The sequence below is a fragment of the Ambystoma mexicanum genome, chromosome 4p, assembly GCF_040938575.1.
Source record: "Ambystoma mexicanum isolate Mex_15411 chromosome 4p, UKY_AmexF1_1, whole genome shotgun sequence".
Taxonomy (NCBI): Eukaryota; Metazoa; Chordata; class Amphibia; order Caudata; family Ambystomatidae; genus Ambystoma; species Ambystoma mexicanum.
This window is the reverse complement of record NC_090927.1, coordinates 646,735,843-646,754,588: the sequence shown is the minus strand read 5'-3', so window position 1 is coordinate 646,754,588 and position 18,746 is coordinate 646,735,843.

Below are 18,746 nucleotides of genomic sequence, written 5' to 3'. Positions count from 1 at the left end.
GCAGGCCCCGACTCATGAACCCCAACCCCATTGATGGGCACCTGCCAGCAGGCCCAACTCATGTCCCCCCATCCCACCCCCATTGACAGGCACCTGCCAGCAGGCCCCCAACTCATGTCCCCCACCCCACCCCCATTGACGGGCACCTGCCAGCAGGCCCCGTCTCATGTCCCCCCCCATTAACGGGCATCTGCCAGCAGGCCCTTACTCATGTCCCTCCACCCCCATTGACAGGAACCTGCCATCAGGCCCTGACTCATCCCCCCCAATGATGGGCATCTGCCGGCAGGCAAAGACTCATGTCCGCCACCTCACCCCTATTGACGGGCACCTGCCCGCAGGCCCTGACTCATGTCCCCCCCACACCTCCCCCATTGACGGGCACCTGCCAGCAGGCCCCGACTCATGTCCCCCCAAACACCACGTCATAACTATACAGATCCATGGCCCTAATGCCAACCCAAATCCCACCTCCCACCCCTCCAGTACAAACACCCAACGATCCACTGCACCCACTCCCTGGTAAATTAGCCATTGCATGATAGTCTGAAAAGAACCAGCATCTACATCAACACATGTCCTACAGAGCCACACAGTGGCAACACATGACTAAGCCAATGCTCATGGAGACATGCAAAAAATAAATCATAGTAGACCACAGCAATAATGTCGAATCATGAAATGTATTAAAAAGTAAAACAAATGATACAATGAAAACCACACATGCAAATGAAGAAATAATTAGTGCAATGAGAAGAAGAAAGTCAAATCCAAGGAATAAAACAAATCCAAAACATAAAAAAATATACGTGGTTCATACCCAAAGCCCATAGAAAAAAATCATAAGTTGAAAAGCAAAAAAAACCCATGTGAACATTTAAAAAGGAAAGTATGTACATGCCCAGAAAAAATGTAAACGAAAGTCTGAAGGGTCCATTATCCCAAAACAAAAGGAAACCTAGCTAAAACCCTATTTAAAATACAACTATATACAAAAAGTGGAGCAAAGTCTGCGGACTCCAAATCATAATAAAAACCAAATGAAACCTAAACCTAAATAACTATATACAAAGGTGGTGGGCTAGTCCGATGGCTCACTTATTGATGTCCTGGGCCAGGGCATCATTGAACTCCATGTCGATGTTCCGGAGGCGGGCCTGTTCCCTGGCCTCGAGGTCTAGCAGGGATGCAACCATGGTCTCCTCCAACTCCCTGCGAGTTGCCTCGAGGCACTCATCCTGCCTCAAAGCCCGGTGCATGGAGTTCTCTGCCCTGACCATTGTGAGCCGTGCCCTCTCTGCCTGCCGCCACTCTGCATCTATTCGCTGGCCCAACCTCTGCCACATGGAAGACACTCCCAATCCTGGGTCCTGCTGCCCGCTGGCCAATGCCTGCCCCGATGATGTAGAGGGCCCTGAGGCCTCATGCCTCCTATGCCAAGCCTGCTGCCACCTTTCTGCTGCCTGTCGCCACCACCACGACTGCCTACGGGTAGATGGCAACACCTGGGGCCATCGTGCAAGTGCCCTGCTTGTATGTGCCTGCACATCATCAGTTGCCAGGGGTCCAGTTGCTGGAGTGACCACCTGTGCTTGAGATCCAACTCCCAACTGTGTTAGTTGGGGCAGGTCCACAGGGGCCCTGGTGGCATCTGGGCTGGAAGACGGAACGGACAACGACTGGCGTATAGAGGAGGAGAGGGCAGCAAGAGAGTGCAACCCAAGATCTCTTTGCGGTAGACTCATATGACTGTGGTCGCACCGACATCCACACAACAACAATTCCCACGGACCCTGGAATGACTCCAGTGTTTGTGAAGCAATATTGTTTGCCTCTCGCATCCATGGAGTCCCTTACTGAAATAATTAAGAACCTTGAGTCCCGGGGAATAATCCGTCCAGTACACAGCACCTTCAATAATCCGGTGCTGGGAATATTGAAGCCAAACGGCCAGTGGAGACTCTGCGCCGACCTTAGGGAACTCAACAAACGGGTCCATACTTCCCGATGGCCTCTGCCCTACATTGACCAAGGGCTGGCCCAGATTCAAGGGTCACAAGTATTCACTGCAATAGACCTGACCAATGGATACTGGACCGTGCCTGTCAGTAGGGAGGACCAATACAAACTGGCTTTTACCTTTGGGGGCCAGCAGTACACCTGGACCCGGACTCCCTTCGGATACCTCAACTCTGGCAATGAATTCAAACTTTTTCCTACATAAGGCCATGCCCGACCTGGGTGCGAGGGGTAACCTGGCTTATGTAGATGATGTCCTCATCAAAAGTTCATCTGTGGAGGAACACATAGCGGAGATCCGTTATGTTCTGACACAGTTGAGGGCCGCCGGAGCAAAACTTTCTTTTCAGAAAGCACAGTGGTGTCGAACCCGTGTTAATTTCTTGGGGCATGAGATTACTCCTCAGGGTTTCTGTCCCCAGGAAAAGAAAGTGGAAGCACTTCAGAAACTGAAAGACCCCACAACTCTGCGGGAACTAAGGAGCCTCCTTGGACTGACTAATTACAGCAGAAAGTTCATTGAGGGCTACGCAGAGATCACTAGACCCCTGATTCATCTCCTGAAGGGGGGGTCAAGTGATAATGGGGTCCAGAACAATCCGAGGCAGTAAGACAACTCAAAAGAAGCCTCTCACAAGTGCCTTGCCTAGCTTACCCTGTCAGAAACAAGGAGTTCTTCCTGGAGACAGGGTTCTCTAATACGCGCTTGACGGCGGTATTATACCAAAAGCATGACAAGATCAATAAAGTAATCTCCTATGCGAGCAAAACTTTATCCTCTGTGGAGGAAAAATTCAACGATTGTGAGAAGGCACTCCTGGCAACGGCTTGGGCATTGAAGAATTACTGCCCGTTTATCCAGGGGGAACACATCATAGTGGAGACTCCACACCAGCCTGTGCAATATCTCCAAAGTGACAGAATCCGGGCCGGAAATGTGAGTAATTCCCGGATTACTTCCTGGATTCTGTCAATGCAAGGCTTTCCTGTGGAGGTCAGATATGGCCAAAACAAGAAGAGTACCCTCGCGCAAGGTGTGGCTGACTTGCATGATTGTGCCAGAGAAAACTGTCTCGAGGACGAAAGTCTAAAAATCAAGGACAACATGGAGGCATACCTTAATTCCCTACACAAAGTCTTTGAAGAAGACAAGTGTGAGGGAATGCCCACTGTCTATGTGGATGGATGCTCGTACCATGTTGACGACAACGGGGAGAAAGAACAGGTGGCCGGCGTAGGGAATGCATGGGTAATGAGTCACCAGAACCCTCAGCTGGATACAAAATTGGTCCCCAAAGTAGTCAGGTGGCAGAATTGATGGCTGTGCATCAGGCCATCTTCACTGCTGTCCAACATCAACTCCACAAACTGGTCATAATCACAGATTCGGATTATGTACGGAACGGGTTTGTGGAGCACCTGGTTGATTGGAAAACCAGAGGCATGTTATGTGCTAATAACAAACCCTTGAAACATGGGAAGTTAATCCAAAACATTGATGATCTGGTCACATCGAATGGGATGACCATCTACTGGAAAAAGATCAAGGGTCATTCCAAAATAGAGGGACGAGACAAAACTGGAAATGACTTAGCTGATCAGCTGGCCAAAACCAGGGCCATCCAAGGGGATCTAATAGAAAGAGAGTTCCTATTGGGGGCAATCCAGGTCACTGCTATCACTAGGTCCCAGACAAATGCTCACAATGATCTTTCAACTGCACAATGGAGTAAGGAGACCCCTGATGCTGATTTGATTACAGCTCAGAAGGGGGATCCAATAATTGGTAAGTTTTAACAACACATTGAGGACCCTGAGAACTTTCCCCTGACGGATACCGATTACATTGGGAAGGAGGACCTTAGAGTGTTGATGAAATGTCCAAAGATGTTTGTTGGTAAGAAAATCCCAAGCTGGCCATGATCAGTGTGTGGTTCCTACCTCATTCCGAAGCCTGTTATAGGGGGTTCCACACAACACTGGAAATCTTAAGAGAGGTTGCATACGGCCACACATGGGGCAAGACCTCGACCAATACTTGAAGGGGTGTCTTTTGTGTGCACAATTTCAGCCATCATCCCTCACACACCGTGCGCCTCTCCAAAAGAGGGGGATGACACTGCCATGGTCAGATTTGCAAATCGACTTTGCAGGCCCTGTTATCCGCTCATCTAGAGGAAACAAGTACATGTTGACCATTACATGCTTGTTTACCAAGTGAGTGGAATGTCTCCCAGCCCCAAACTGCAAGGCAGAAACAGCAGCTGTCCTGATGATTAACCACATCTTTTTCCGTTTTGGTCTAACTCAAAGGATTAAGTCAGACAGGGGTAGCCACTTCACCAGTGAAGTAATGACAAAGATGTGGGAGATACTGGGGGTTAAAAGGAAGCTACACATTGCTTACAGGCCAGCTTCTTCTGGAGCAGTGGAGAGATATAACCGAACCATTGTGAGCATATTAAAAAAGTTTGTGGCAGATTCTGGGCTAAGTTGGGATATCCGATTACCTCTGGTCCTAATTGCCATCAGATCTACCCCTTCATCTGCAACCAAAATGTCACCATTTGAGTTGATGATGGGGCGCAAGATGGTGCTTCCCCAGCATTTGCTCTACAGGACCCAAGAGCAGACACTGATAAATGCCTCCACAACTCATGAGTATGTGGAGAATTTAAGGAAACACCTTCAACATGCTTTTGCCTATGCTCAGCGGAATCTAGAAAGATCAGCCGAGAGCATGAAGACCCACTATGATTTGAAAACTACCTGAAAGGAATATAAGGTGGGTGATCGGGTCTATCTATACAATTTCCAAAGGAACCAGGCCAAACAGCAAAAATTATTTCCTACATGGAAGGGACCGTTTGAAATTATAGACAAGATCTCCCCTGTTGCATTCAAGATCTGCATCCCCAAAGGCAGTTCCGCAGAGGGGGAAGACAAGTGGGTCCATATAAATCAGCTAAAGTGTTGCCATCCCAGGCACACTCTGCAACAACTGGAGGAGTCCTCTGCAATACCAGAGGGGACCGCTCCAGAGTAATTGAATTCCAACCCTAAAATATCCCACATATAGTCTCTAAAATATTATGATTTGGGAAAAAAAAATGTCTTATAATTGTATCTTGTTTTTTGTTAAAATAAGAACGCAAATGTGTTTGACTATAAAATGTATATGCCACCCCACTATATCAATGGTGGGGAAGAAATGTCTACGAATAGGTATTGCTGCTTTCCTTTGTCGTCCTAGGAGAAACAAAACCTGGAGACTGGCCAAGGAGGATGATACGGGGACCGGGAGCAGAGACCCGAGGCGCCTGGGGTACCGCCCAATATTCCCATCAGGACCGGCGAGGAGAACCGATCGATCCAACCGGATGGAGGAAAAGATGCTGAACTGTGCCATTTGCGGAATTGGAAGAAGATGATGCGGGCATACCAGTGCGTGGGTCAAAGCATTCATCGCACCCGACTCCCCCTCGACTCAAATTCAAAGTACAGTCAGGTGGGGGGCTTTGTCAGGTGTATTGACCCACGTTTGAGTCATTAAGCTGCAACATGTGGTGCTGTGGGCTTAGAAAATCCAAGATGGCCAAAAAGCCCACACGTGCGCCAGAATCCAGGAGAACCGCACAGTTTGTGCGCACACCAAAATGGTCGCCTAACCCTCCACCTACCAGTGCGAGCGTGATGGGCCAGGGGTGCCATGAGTGGAATGTATGCCAAAGGAAAACAGCAGTGCCCGTTAGCTTAAAAAGCCCTTTGAAATCACCTTGGTTTCACTGAACACCAGCAGACGTTTGGCAGAATGAAGTTTTGTGTGCATACAAAACCTGGAAGAAAAAAGAGCCCAAAACCATGTTCATAACAAAACTGGCTGAGCTGTGGAGGTCAGCAGCTTAAGTTAAACTGAACTGAAAACCACTAAAATCGAAATGTTTAAATTAAATGAGGGACCTACTTTTGAGTGTCACATAGTTTGTAACTGTTGAAATGTTATAGTTTTGAACTTAGAATCAGCACTCTAGCTGCATGTGTAAACATTGTCAGTTTGATTTGAATTTAGAAAACTGGGAACAAAAAGTGACATTTAGCTGAAACCTGGCTTAATGAAACTGGATTCTGCCTGACACCTACCCCCGACAGGAGTTGAAACTGGATCAACAGCTGTGTTCCCAGGCCTGGCTGCATTCTGCTGCCCCACAAAAATGAGGTCACATGGCCCTGCTGATTGAAAGGGGAGTGGCAGCTGGGGACTGCAGGAAACTGAACACTGGGCCTTCTTTGGCTCAGGCATATATTGGGGGGGGCGAAAGTGGCTTCCTCTTGGGGGAAACTTGGAGGGGCAGTTCCTCTGCTAGCAGCTGAGCTTGGGGGAAGTGGATAAACCAGTTATTCCACCCTGTGATGTGGGAAGCCACACCCCTTTTTTACCAGGGCATAATTTTAAAAAGATAGATAACTCATAGTGCGGATTGGTCAAAACTATATAAATAATACCATTATTCTTGTGATTTTTCGGTGCACATTTTAAGAGGTGTTAGGACCCTGTGGTATGTTCCTGGGGATAGTAGCGGAAAAAAGGTTGTTACTCCAAACGTCTGCATGTTAAAAACATGACACTTTATCATCTGAAACCCATATCCCTGGTGCACATTTGTGTAAAATCTGGAAAGGTTTAGAGGTCGTTATCTGGATGAAAAAGGGAGAATTCTGTCATCAGTGGACACGACATCGTACAAAGACAGGGATCGGATGGTTTGGTGCTACAGAAAATATGTTAACTGGACCTATAATATGAGAGAAAAGGTACATAGATAAATATGTATTTGGATCAGAAATAGATTTGTGTGCAATTTGACATGGGGAGGTTCCTCTGACCATAAAACCTACAGCATTACTCTGACACTCCATTTCTTTCCCCAATCAAAGGAGAGAGGAGGAACTGGCCAATGACAAGTAGAGAGGGGCAGACTTGGTGATGCCATGCACACAACCACTTCCAAAACACATAAAAAGATACTGCTGGGACAGGTAGAGACATTCAATTCCATTTTCTGCGGGACGCTCTGCCGGGAGACTCCAGACTTCACATCCATCAATCTCCAAAGACCAGAACTTTACTTCAGAACTTAAAGCAAGGGCCTAAACCCACAAACTGAGAACTCTTCTCAGCAGGCCTCAGCATCCTTAAAATCATTTGCAAACTATTCCACAGCCGGGCGAGCTGTTTGAATTTGTTGCCAAGAACAATTGCCAGAGACCAGACCAGAGATCCAGAGAGACCCAGACCGCTGTGAGCAGAACCGGTGCCTGACCCGCCGAGCAGAGAGAACCGAAGTCCAGTCCAGTTGACCAGATCCGTGACGAGGCCAATTCACCCAATCTCTTAGTTAAAATAATCTAATTCAAGCTATTTTAACCTAATTAGAACAGCCTTATAGAAATCGTGTCATCTGTCATTTTTAAAGCTGCACAACTGTCACCTGTCAATTCTGCAGCTGCAAGCTGTCACCTGTCATTTTGAGTTTTACTTTAAATCCAAAAATCTACCTTTATTAAATCATCTGTATCTCCAGAACCGTTTGTGCTAGGAACGAGATTTCACTTTCATCTGAAATCTTAGAATCTAGGATTTCCAACGAACTCCCTATACTTGTTCCGTAATCGCGAGACACGCACTCTCAAAATTCACCGCGATTTGGCCCGATTTATTCATCTGTAGAAATCAGCAGCTTTTTGCTTCTCTTTGCTAAAATTTGTTGGCAATCTGCTAATCATTCATAGGGTATTGTTAAAGTGAGCCTGAACTAATATAAAGTACCCATCACCTACCATGAACCTCTAGAGGGAATTAAAAGCGATTTTAGCACCATTTCACTTCCGTGCAAACCACATTAAAGTAATTTGCCTGTGTTTAAAACTCATCCCTGTTTTCCCTAAGCTTGCTGGGAGAACTGGAACTGTGTATTGCATTATAAAGTGTGATTTGTTGGGATTCTTGAAGACTGTGTGCTCTCCCTCCATTTCTTGTATTGCATAGGGGGGGAGTGAATTGTCAAAAGAAAAAATGATCATATTACCTTTTGCTAAAATCATAACAAGTTATTTCTCTACTGCATTTTATTCCACCTTGCGTTTCCTTGAACCATATAAAGCATTCTTTCCCACCTTATTCTTCTGTTCCTATTCATAAGTTACCTCTTGCTGACTACTGCTCATATTCACAAGTGTAATATCCATTATCAATTTATTTATAGAAGTGTGATATATATATATATATATATATATATATATATATATATATATATATATATATTGTTTAAATTTTCAAATAAACCTTTTAATTTGCAAAACAAACCTACTTCTTGGCTCAGTGGGGTCAGGGGGATTCTAAGAGGGGGGTGTTATACAAGGGTTGTCATCCAGAGTACTGAACTGGATATAAAAATACATCAATAAGGGTTTTCCTCAGCATCCCAGACTCGGCATTGACTTAGCTGTAGTATTAATTGAATATCGCTTACAACGCTCCACGCCGTCCAATCAGCGAACACGTTGCATGTCCGTGAACATCACGCAAGCCGATTGGCCAATCAGGACACTGTCCGCGGAGCGAACAGGTAAGTCCGTCCGCGGACCGAACACAGATATAACTAATTTTGTTTTACCTACTTTTTGGTAATTTTAAAAAAAAACTACTGGACGGATTTTCACCAAATTTGCAAAAGCATGCTTTCGGGACCAAGCCGCTGCTCCTGGTCCAAATTTGGTGAAAATCCGTCCAGCGGTTTGGGCTGTAGACGCAAGCAAAATTGTTTTCCCATTCAGTCTATGGGGAAAAAAAAAGTTTGGGACCCCGCTATAACTTTGCCCCCCCTGGACGAATCCTCACCAAACTTTATATTTGTATACATTAACCTTGGTGCTTTGCAGCAGAGAGGATGAGACAATTTTCAGATATTAAAATCTGTATTTTTTTTGCTTGATTTAAGTGATTCCCACGATTTTATCAGGATAAGCAGGAAATGAAAGAACTCCAAACGCTACTTGAAGGAGGAAAAAGGATGCCATCAAACCATGGATTGAACTCCCCCATGATGTTGCAGAGTCTAATAATGTTCTCAGGTTTATAAAGAGACTCAAACATCTTCTGTTTCTGCAGTCATGCCTTTGGGAACACAGATTGTTTTGAACTACATATCTTAGATGACCTGGCCATAGGCGCTATATAAATACCAAGAGCAAAAGCAATCACATCAGGCTAGAAGTTGGACATGGGAAACAAGACTCCATGTGAAGTTAGGGATTTGAAAGTGGGTTGGAGAGTCAGTCACGGGTAGAAAATGTTTGGTTTATTAGCAGAAGACTGTGGTAATCTCACGAGATTACAGCAGCAATTCTGCAAGATGTGCTCAGATCAAAATGGGATTCACACGAAGCGAGTGAGTGATGGGTGTAATGAGAGAGGGTTAGGGAGGAGAAAATCAATTGAGTGAAGTCAGGGTACTTTGGAATAAATAAGGGGGCCACATCCTGAGTGCCTAAGAACGCGTGGAAGACTTCTTAATTCTGAAAAAAGCGTTCCGCTTATTGCAGGAATCAGCAAACCGCTGCTCTACTGCAGGAATTACTGTCCAATTATTGTGAGAATGAGGAGTTAGGAAAAAAAATAATTAACATCTGCACTATATCTTCTGGCCAGGGGACAATGGGTGTTAGGTAACAAAATAACGGTTTGACATGGCCATGGCTCGTGGGCACAAAAGAAAGATATTGGTGATATTGGTGCAACGAGATCATGGCTGAAGTCCATAGCTACTGAGAACTGAATGTGGGGGGAATGGGACAGCATGGCAAGAGGAAGGGGCCCTTGGGGAGTGCCTTGAGGGCATGGAAGAGTTTGTGATTTTGCATGCTTTTTCCAGATAACTGAGATTATTTTTGGGCATTTACAGATAACCAGGGTTAATTGTAGTACATTGCTAATATTACTGCGGTTATGAGAGAAGATATGTTTTTAAAAGAAAGAGTTAAAAAAATGAGGTTATTACAGAAAAGTGGAAGTCACAGCTAACGTGAGTTGGGAGTAATGGCTGTGGACGAAGGATATGGCTACTGGGTTACTTTAATTTAAGGAACCGAATGGTGCAATATGGAAAAGCTGCGGCCACTGGCCATGGCCAAGGGCCATGGCTAGTGAGCCCAAACATAACCAATTGAGGCAGCATTTCAAGGGTTGTAATATGGAAAGTGGACATGGCCCAAGGCTCTGGCTACTGTCCCTGTAGTGTTTAAGACTCTAGTCAGTGGGCCCTAGAATCATATTGAGGGAACATGACCAGAGGTCACAGCCAAAGGCTGTGGACACTGGCCATGGCTAGTGGCCTGGTAGTGTTTTAAAATATACAAGGGGCATGGCATTTAGATATTTATTTATTTATTGTGCATTTGTAAGGCATGTATACATCAATTAAATCGTGTTTCAAAGTGCCAACAGGGCAACCGGGACGGAACATGGGAATGAAAATCAAATATAACAATGAAAGATAGCGGCAGACCTACTAGGCTTTGTGGGCATTCAGAATGTGTAAATGCAGAGGGAGAGAGAGAGAGGGATGCAGGAGTGGAGGGGGGGTAATTGCTAGGTGTACCAGGATGGAAGTGCTAGGGAGTGAGCAGCTGTAAGGGCCAAGGTGAGTGGTAAGCTGCCAATAAATAAGTACATGCAGGCCTATGGTGGCATGGGCCAGGGGCTGCCAATGTATGTGCTGGGAGCAGGCAGAGGCTGAGGAGTTTGGGTGTGGGAGGCCGGGGCCCAAGAGGACACATAAGGGCCCTGGTCACCAATCTCAGCAACAATAGGGGATTAGAAGAGGAGTGAGGGAAGGAGGAGGTAAGAAGGAACGTTTTAAGGAGTATCTGGAATTTGTGGCGATCCAGCTCAAGGAAGGGATGAATTTCTTTGAGGAGGTAGAGTTGAAAGTGGGACTTCTTGGCAAGGTGTTGAATGTGAGGGAGGAAGGAAAGAGAGGAGTCGAAAAATGACTCCATGGTTTCTGGCATCAGATGAAGGAGAAGGGGAGAGCCCATAGAAGATGGCCAGAGTGAGGGGTGGAAAGAGAGGGCAGGAGTCCTAATAGGAAGGATCTCAGTCTTGCTGATGTTGAGGCAGAGATCGTTGAAAGTACACCAAGACTGAATGGCAGATAGGCAGTCAGAAATGATGGAGGAAGTAAGGACAAGGTCAGAGGGAAGTTTCAAGAATAGTTTTGTGTCATCTGCATATCACTGCAAGTTAGGGGAGAAGGTGGAGGACTTAGGTGTACAAGCAGAGCAAGATTGGTGTTAAAGAGCCAGGGAGAAATGTTGGAACCCTGGGGGACACCACATGTGGAGATAGACATGGTGGAGGAGGTATAGCCCAGAATAACCTGGGATAGACGGTCATTGAGGTAGGAGGTCAGCCATTCCAGTACCCGCTCTGAGATACCTAGGGTATCATGGAGCCATTTTAAGAGGATGTAGTGGTATCAAATGCCAAGGAGAGGTCAAGTAGAATGAGAACAGCTGGAGAGTTAGAATCAAGTGATGCAAGCAGTTCTTCATGGGTGTCCAGAAGAGCAGTTTCTGTGTCTCTGGATGCTCTGAATCCAGATTGATGGTCAAGGAGAGTTTTGGCAAGGAAGGGGGTGATAGATATGGGTCGGTATTTTGCTGGACAAGAAGTGTCTGTAGAAGGTTTTTTTCAGAGGGAGGCACACAAGGGAAGGAACACGATCCAGTAGCAAAAGACTGGTTGCAGAAATCAGCAAGTGCATGGGCAAAAGAGACCATGTTGTGCTAAATGGTTCTGCAGGAGCAAGGGGAAACCTGTTTGGAGAAGACTTTCATGGAGTAGACAACTCTGATAACCTCATCAGGTGTAATAGGTGAGGGGTGATGGGAGGTAATGGGAGGCAGGGGGCTGGGCAAGGGATAGGGATGCAAGGGAGCTCAGGATGTCCTGAGTTTTTTTCAGTGAAGTGTGTGGCCAATACATTGCAGAGGGTCTGGGAAGGAAGAGGTGAGGAGGAGACTGCAAAATGGTTGGCTAGTTTCCTTCAGATTTTAAAGGGTGCATCTGTGTTGCTGGATGCACCAGAGATGCAATCCTGGATGTAGACCCTTCTCTTGATGCAGATGGAAAGTATGCATTACCTTTGGAGCAGGCAGCAGGCCAGCTTGTCAGAGGGTGAGCCTAAGGTCTGCCACTTTCATTCTGCAGCCCTGCACTTGTGTTTCAAGGCTGCAAGTTCAAAGTTGTACCAGGTGTTACACCAGGTTTTACGCTTGGAGGCATATTTCAAATGGATACTCACGACAGGGGCAAGAATATCAAGGATATTAGTAACATGAAGATAGAGGTTTCGGAGAACAGAGTCAGTGGTAGAGTCTGTAGTGAGGGGAGAGGGGTGAAGGTAAATGTGAAGGCAGCAGCTGACACTCATTTCATTTGACGTATGTTGGTGAACTTTGTGGGCAGGGCTGGGGTAGGTGCAGTCAGATGGCCTAAAGGACACAGGTGAGAGGATAGAAGAGAGTGGACTAACCAGGAGAGAGGGGCGATCAGTGGGTGATGGCGGTGAAAGATCAGTGTGGATGAAGTTATCAAAGGTGTGTCCATCCGAGTGGGTACGACCAAAAGGGAGAATGGAGACGGAGAGTGAGGAGCAAAGGTCATGGAAGGAGCTTGCCTATTTAAAACTTTATGCAGTCTGTGCATCTATTACTGGATTTAAGTAATGTGTGGTACCACACAGAGTGAATACATGTTCCATTCTTTGAATACGTATTGAAAATACAAAGTGTAGTTTATATTTATATAAATGGTAGATGTAGCAAACATTATTTTACATAAAGAAGCTGTGTTAAAGTGTGCGGACATTCCTTAGTGGGGGTTTTGGGAAGGGAAACACTGTAATTAAGAACTTGCCTGCATCCCCTCCTGAAAGCTTTACGACTGGCTGCTCGTCCACTGTTCTCAAATTGAGAGTCTTGCTGGGGTGTTCTGTGCTTTTACCCTACAATATAGGGAGCAGAAGTACAGATACTCCCCTCCACTCTTTACAGTTAGAAACATGCCCACTTCCAAAGGCTCTCCAATATCTTAACCTGTCTGAGAGCATTATAATCCAAACAGTACACCCATTTCAAGCTATTATACACCTTCAACCGAAAACAGCTTAATTGTCTCTATCTGAGTTACTAAAAGGGATCTGTGGCAAAGTATGCGTATGCATACGCCGCTCGCGCCAGTGAAATCACGTATAAAACTCCCTGCGCACCCCTCAGAATATGCGTACCCCACTTGGGCCAAGCCAATCGCATGTAAAACTCCCCACGCACCCCTCAGAATATGTGTGCCCCGCTCGCGCCAGATAAATCAAGTGTAAAACTTCCTGTGCACCCCTCGGAATACACGTACCCTGATTGCGCCAGGCAAATCGCGTGTAAAACTCCCCGTGCACCCCTCGGAATACCTATACCCCGCTCGCACCTGGCCAATCGCATGTAAAATTCCCAGCGCACCCCTCGGAATATGCGTACCCCGCTTGCGCCAGCAAATTCCATGTAAAACTCCCCACGCACCCCTCAGAATACGCGTACCCTGCTCGCACCAGGCCAATTGTGCGTAAAACGCCCTGCGCACCCCTCAGAATACGCATACCCCGCTCATGCCAGTAAAATCGGTTGTAAAACTCCCAACGCAGTGCTCAGAATACGCGAACCCCGCTCGCGCCAGGCCAATCGTATGTAAAACTCCCTGCGCACCCCTTGGAAAACGTGTACCCCGCTCGCGCCAGCAAAATCGTGTGTTATTCTCACTCGCATACCCTAGAATACACGTACTCTGCTCGCACAAGCAGAATCGTGTGTAATTCTCAATCTAGTACCCCCAGATTCATGCAGCAGTGTGGTGAGGAGCCACATGCACCCCTTGCAGCCAGACCACAGCACAGGGGTCCACCCTACACCCATTCACATGCCCCACAGGCAGCCCATCACCCCTGCACATTCCCCTCAGGCAGCCCATCCACCCTCCCAATGCCACGCAGGCACCATCACCCCTCCCATGCCCCGCAGTCAACCCATCAACTCTCCCCATGCCCCGCAGGCAACCCATCCACCCTCCCCAGGCCCCGCAGGCAGCCCATCAACCCTGACCATGCCCCGTGGGCAGCCCATCCACCCTCCCCATGCCCCGCAGGCAGCCCATCCACCCTGACCATGCCCCACAGGCAGCCCATCCACCCTCCCCATGCCCCGCAGGCAGCCCATCCATTCTGACCATGCCCCACAGGCAGCCCATCCACCCTCCCTATGCCCTGCAAGCAGGCCACATGGCACCATGCACTTGGGCGTACTGACTCATGTCCCCCCACCCCACCCCGATTGACAGGCACCTGCCAGCAGGCCCTGACTCATACACCCCCACCCCACCCCCATTGACAGGCACCTGCCAGCAGGCCCCGACTCATGAACCCCAACCCCATTGATGGGCACCTGCCAGCAGGCCCAACTCATGTCCCCCCATCCCACCCCCATTGACAGGCACCTGCCAGCAGGCCCCCAACTCATGTCCCCCACCCCACCCCCATTGACGGGCACCTGCCAGCAGGCCCCGTCTCATGTCCCCCCCCATTAACGGGCATCTGCCAGCAGGCCCTTACTCATGTCCCTCCACCCCCATTGACAGGCACCTGCCAGCAGGCCCTGACTCATCCCCCCCAATGATGGGCATCTGCCGGCAGGCAAAGACTCATGTCCGCCACCTCACCCCCATTGACGGGCACCTGCCCGCAGGCCCTGACTCATGTCCCCCCCAAACCTCCCCCATTGACGGGCACCTGCCAGCAGGCCCCGACTCATGTCCCCCCAAACACCACGTCATAACTATACAGATCCATGGCCCTAATGCCAACCCAAATCCCACCTCCCACCCCTCCAGTACAAACACCCAACGATCCACTGCACCCACTCCCTGGTAAATTAGCCATTGCATGATAGTCTGAAAAGAACCAGCATCTACATCAACACATGTCCTACAGAGCCACACAGTGGCAACACATGACTAAGCCAATGCTCATGGAGACATGCAAAAAATAAATCATAGTAGACCACAGCAATAATGTCGAATCATGAAATGTATTAAAAAGTAAAACAAATGATACAATGAAAACCACACATGCAAATGAAGAAATAATTAGTGCAATGAGAAGAAGAAAGTCAAATCCAAGGAATAAAACAAATCCAAAACATAAAAAAATATACGTGGTTCATACCCAAAGCCCATAGAAAAAAATCATAAGTTGAAAAGCAAAAAAAACCCATGTGAACATTTAAAAAGGAAAGTATGTACATGCCCAGAAAAAATGTAAACGAAAGTCTGAAGGGTCCATTATCCCAAAACAAAAGGAAACCTAGCTAAAACCCTATTTAAAATACAACTATATACAAAAAGTGGAGCAAAGTCTGCGGACTCCAAATCATAATAAAAACCAAATGAAACCTAAACCTAAATAACTATATACAAAGGTGGTGGGCTAGTCCGATGGCTCACTTATTGATGTCCTGGGCCAGGGCATCATTGAACTCCATGTCGATGTTCCGGGGGCGGGCCTGTTCCCTGGCCTCGAGGTCTAGCAGGGATGCAACCATGGTCTCCTCCAACTCCCTGCGAGTTGCCTCGAGGCACTCATCCTGCCTCAAAGCCCGGTGCATGGAGTTCTCTGCCCTGACCATTGTGAGCCGTGCCCTCTCTGCCTGCCGCCACTCTGCATCTATTCGCTGGCCCAACCTCTGCCACATGGAAGACACTCCCAATCCTGGGTCCTGCTGCCCGCTGGCCAATGCCTGCCCCGATGATGTAGAGGGCCCTGAGGCCTCATGCCTCCTATGCCAAGCCTGCTGCCACCTTTCTGCTGCCTGTCGCCACCACCACGACTGCCTACGGGTAGATGGCAACACCTGGGGCCATCGTGCAAGTGCCCTGCTTGTATGTGCCTGCACATCATCAGTTGCCAGGGGTCCAGTTGCTGGAGTGACCACCTGTGCTTGAGATCCAACTCCCAACTGTGTTAGTTGGGGCAGGTCCACAGGGGCCCTGGTGGCATCTGGGCTGGAAGACGGAACGGACAACGACTGGCGTATAGAGGAGGAGAGGGCAGCAAGAGAGTGCAACACATGGAGGAAACTCCCGACGATGAGCCTTCCCAGCTGGGTCACATTGGCACACATCTGTTCATGACGTGCGTTGTCGCTCCAGGAAGCATGCACGTCATCACAAATATCACGTGTGCGCAACGCGACACCAATCGGGATAGACTCAATCCTGTCAAGGATCCCCACGTCCGCAGGTAGAGGAGTGCCAGATGACATGGACCTCCCCCCTACCTGCGGATGGGCTTAGGACGGGGCATCCCTGCTGGTGCATGGTGATGCAGTCACAGTGTCAGGGACAGTGACATGCACAGACCCCTCTGCAGCGACCTGTGCTGCCTCCTGCCTCTGGACTGCACCACTTGCACCAGTGGAACCACCCCCACCAGGCTCCATGGGTGGCTCTGAAGCAGCCTCCTCCTCCTCCATACATACGACCAACCTGGATGGCTCTGCACCGTCTTCCGCCATCACCAGCCCCTGTGAGGGCTCACCCGGCCCTTCCGCTGCAGCCGTAGTGGCGGACGCAGCCCCAGTCCTCTCGCTCTCGGATGATAGAATTACCTGGGAGGGTGACTGGGCCTTGCGTCACAGGCCGGTGGAGGCATCCCCGCCGCTTTCCTCCACAGTGTCGTCTCCGCCCTCTTCTTCACTCGCCGCAATGTAAAGAGAGACATTGAACATAAGCATCAGGGTCAGTGCAGACAACACACATGCAGGAACAGGCATGAAACATGCAACAAACATTTGCATCCATGTCCAAGGCACCGTAGAAACATCCAATGGTGGCTGAAACCCAAATGCATCATGGGACATGCTGATCACATGGACACACATCACCGGAGGGTCATGCATCTGGCCCCGTATACCCCGAGACACAGTGGATACAAGGATGACTAGGCTGTATCAGTGAATCAACACATCTCACGGACATGTTTCATGCATCCATGGCGTTTACCAGTCACACACACACTACCCAGACACACTGACATGTACACCAGGCATGTCCATGACAGCAGCACCCATCTCTCACACCCCAAACATGTACAAGTACAGACACAGGCATGCATACTTATGTGCATTCTGCATGCTGCTGCGCATGATGCATTGCAACACATACACCATCCATGTGGGACACGCTTGACTGGACTCACATGCAGCACCACCATGTCCCTGCACACACACATCCATACATGACCCATGTCACACATACAGCAAAGTAGCTAACTACCACCACACTGCAACATTCACTGTTTTAAACGGGAATGCATGGGCACATCCTGCTCGACTCCAGATGGGCCTGCATCCTGAGGATCTGCTGGTAAATTGGCCCCGCACCTCACTGCATCCACTGCGTCCAAGCGGCGCTGGGCCTTCTTGAGGGTCCTGGACTTGTAGTCCTCCAAGCGCTTCTGGACGTGTTTGATGACACAGGGTGCCACCCCCTCTGCAATGATGGCACCCACTATGTCCGTCCAGATCCTCCTCTGTCCTTCCTTGTCAGCACGCAATGGTGAGAAGAGGGCATCATAATGCCCAGGACTTGCTCAACCAGGATGCCAACTTCATTGGCAGTGAAGCTGGCAGTCCTCTGCCTCTCTGCTGGGGGGTTGCCACTGGTGCTGGGTGGTGTTGCTTCTGATATGGCAAACCCCGAGGCAGGTGTGGGTGGGCAACTGGGTCCTGGGGCTGGGCTGTGGAGCGATGGAACACCAGTCGGGAGTCTTCTGTTCCAGCAGGGGTGGTCACAGCAGCTGGACCCCTGCAGATGGCTGATGTGCAGCCACCAAATGGCAGAGCACTGTTAGCAGCAGGCAGGCAGGCAGGCAGGCAGGCAGGCAGCAGCAGATGGCTCGTAGGAGCCTCCCTGGGCCTCTGGCGGAGCAGGTAAATGGCCTTCTGAGCAGGAGAGTGGTCTTCCATGTGTTGTTGTGTGGCCAGCTTGATGCAGGGTGAGTCAGCACGTGAAAAAACAGCAAGGTAGCATGTAAATTGAGGAAAGGCCCTTAGCACGTAAGCATGCAAGTGATGTGGCACGCGCAGGCGTTTCCCTTGGCACGAGTGCATAGCGAATTAGCATGTGCAAAAACAAAACATCTGCGTGTGAATGCGTGTAATCTGAGGAAAAGCCCTTAGCGCGTAAGCGCGCTAATGATGTTATACACGCAGGCATTGCCTTCGTGGGTTAAAGGTGAGAGCGGGCCAGTAGTTTGTTGTACGTGCTTTTCGTGGAGACGTCACGTCTGTTTACTCTTCTGGATTCACATGCGATTACTTCGCAGCGTTTGAAGTTTGTACCTCTTATTTTATCGGGGTGTTGCCTACGGGTACAAGCGTGTGTGTTTTTCTTTTTCTTTTCCTTGCAAGGCAGAGTGGAGCATGCTATTTTTCCCATGGTGGTTCCCCCTGTGCATCGTGTATCATTTTCGAGGTCATAGTAACCTGTGTGTTCCACACATACTTGTTTTTTGTGTCTCTAGGTGCCACAACGTACTGTGGGAGGTTCATTCCATGCATATGGG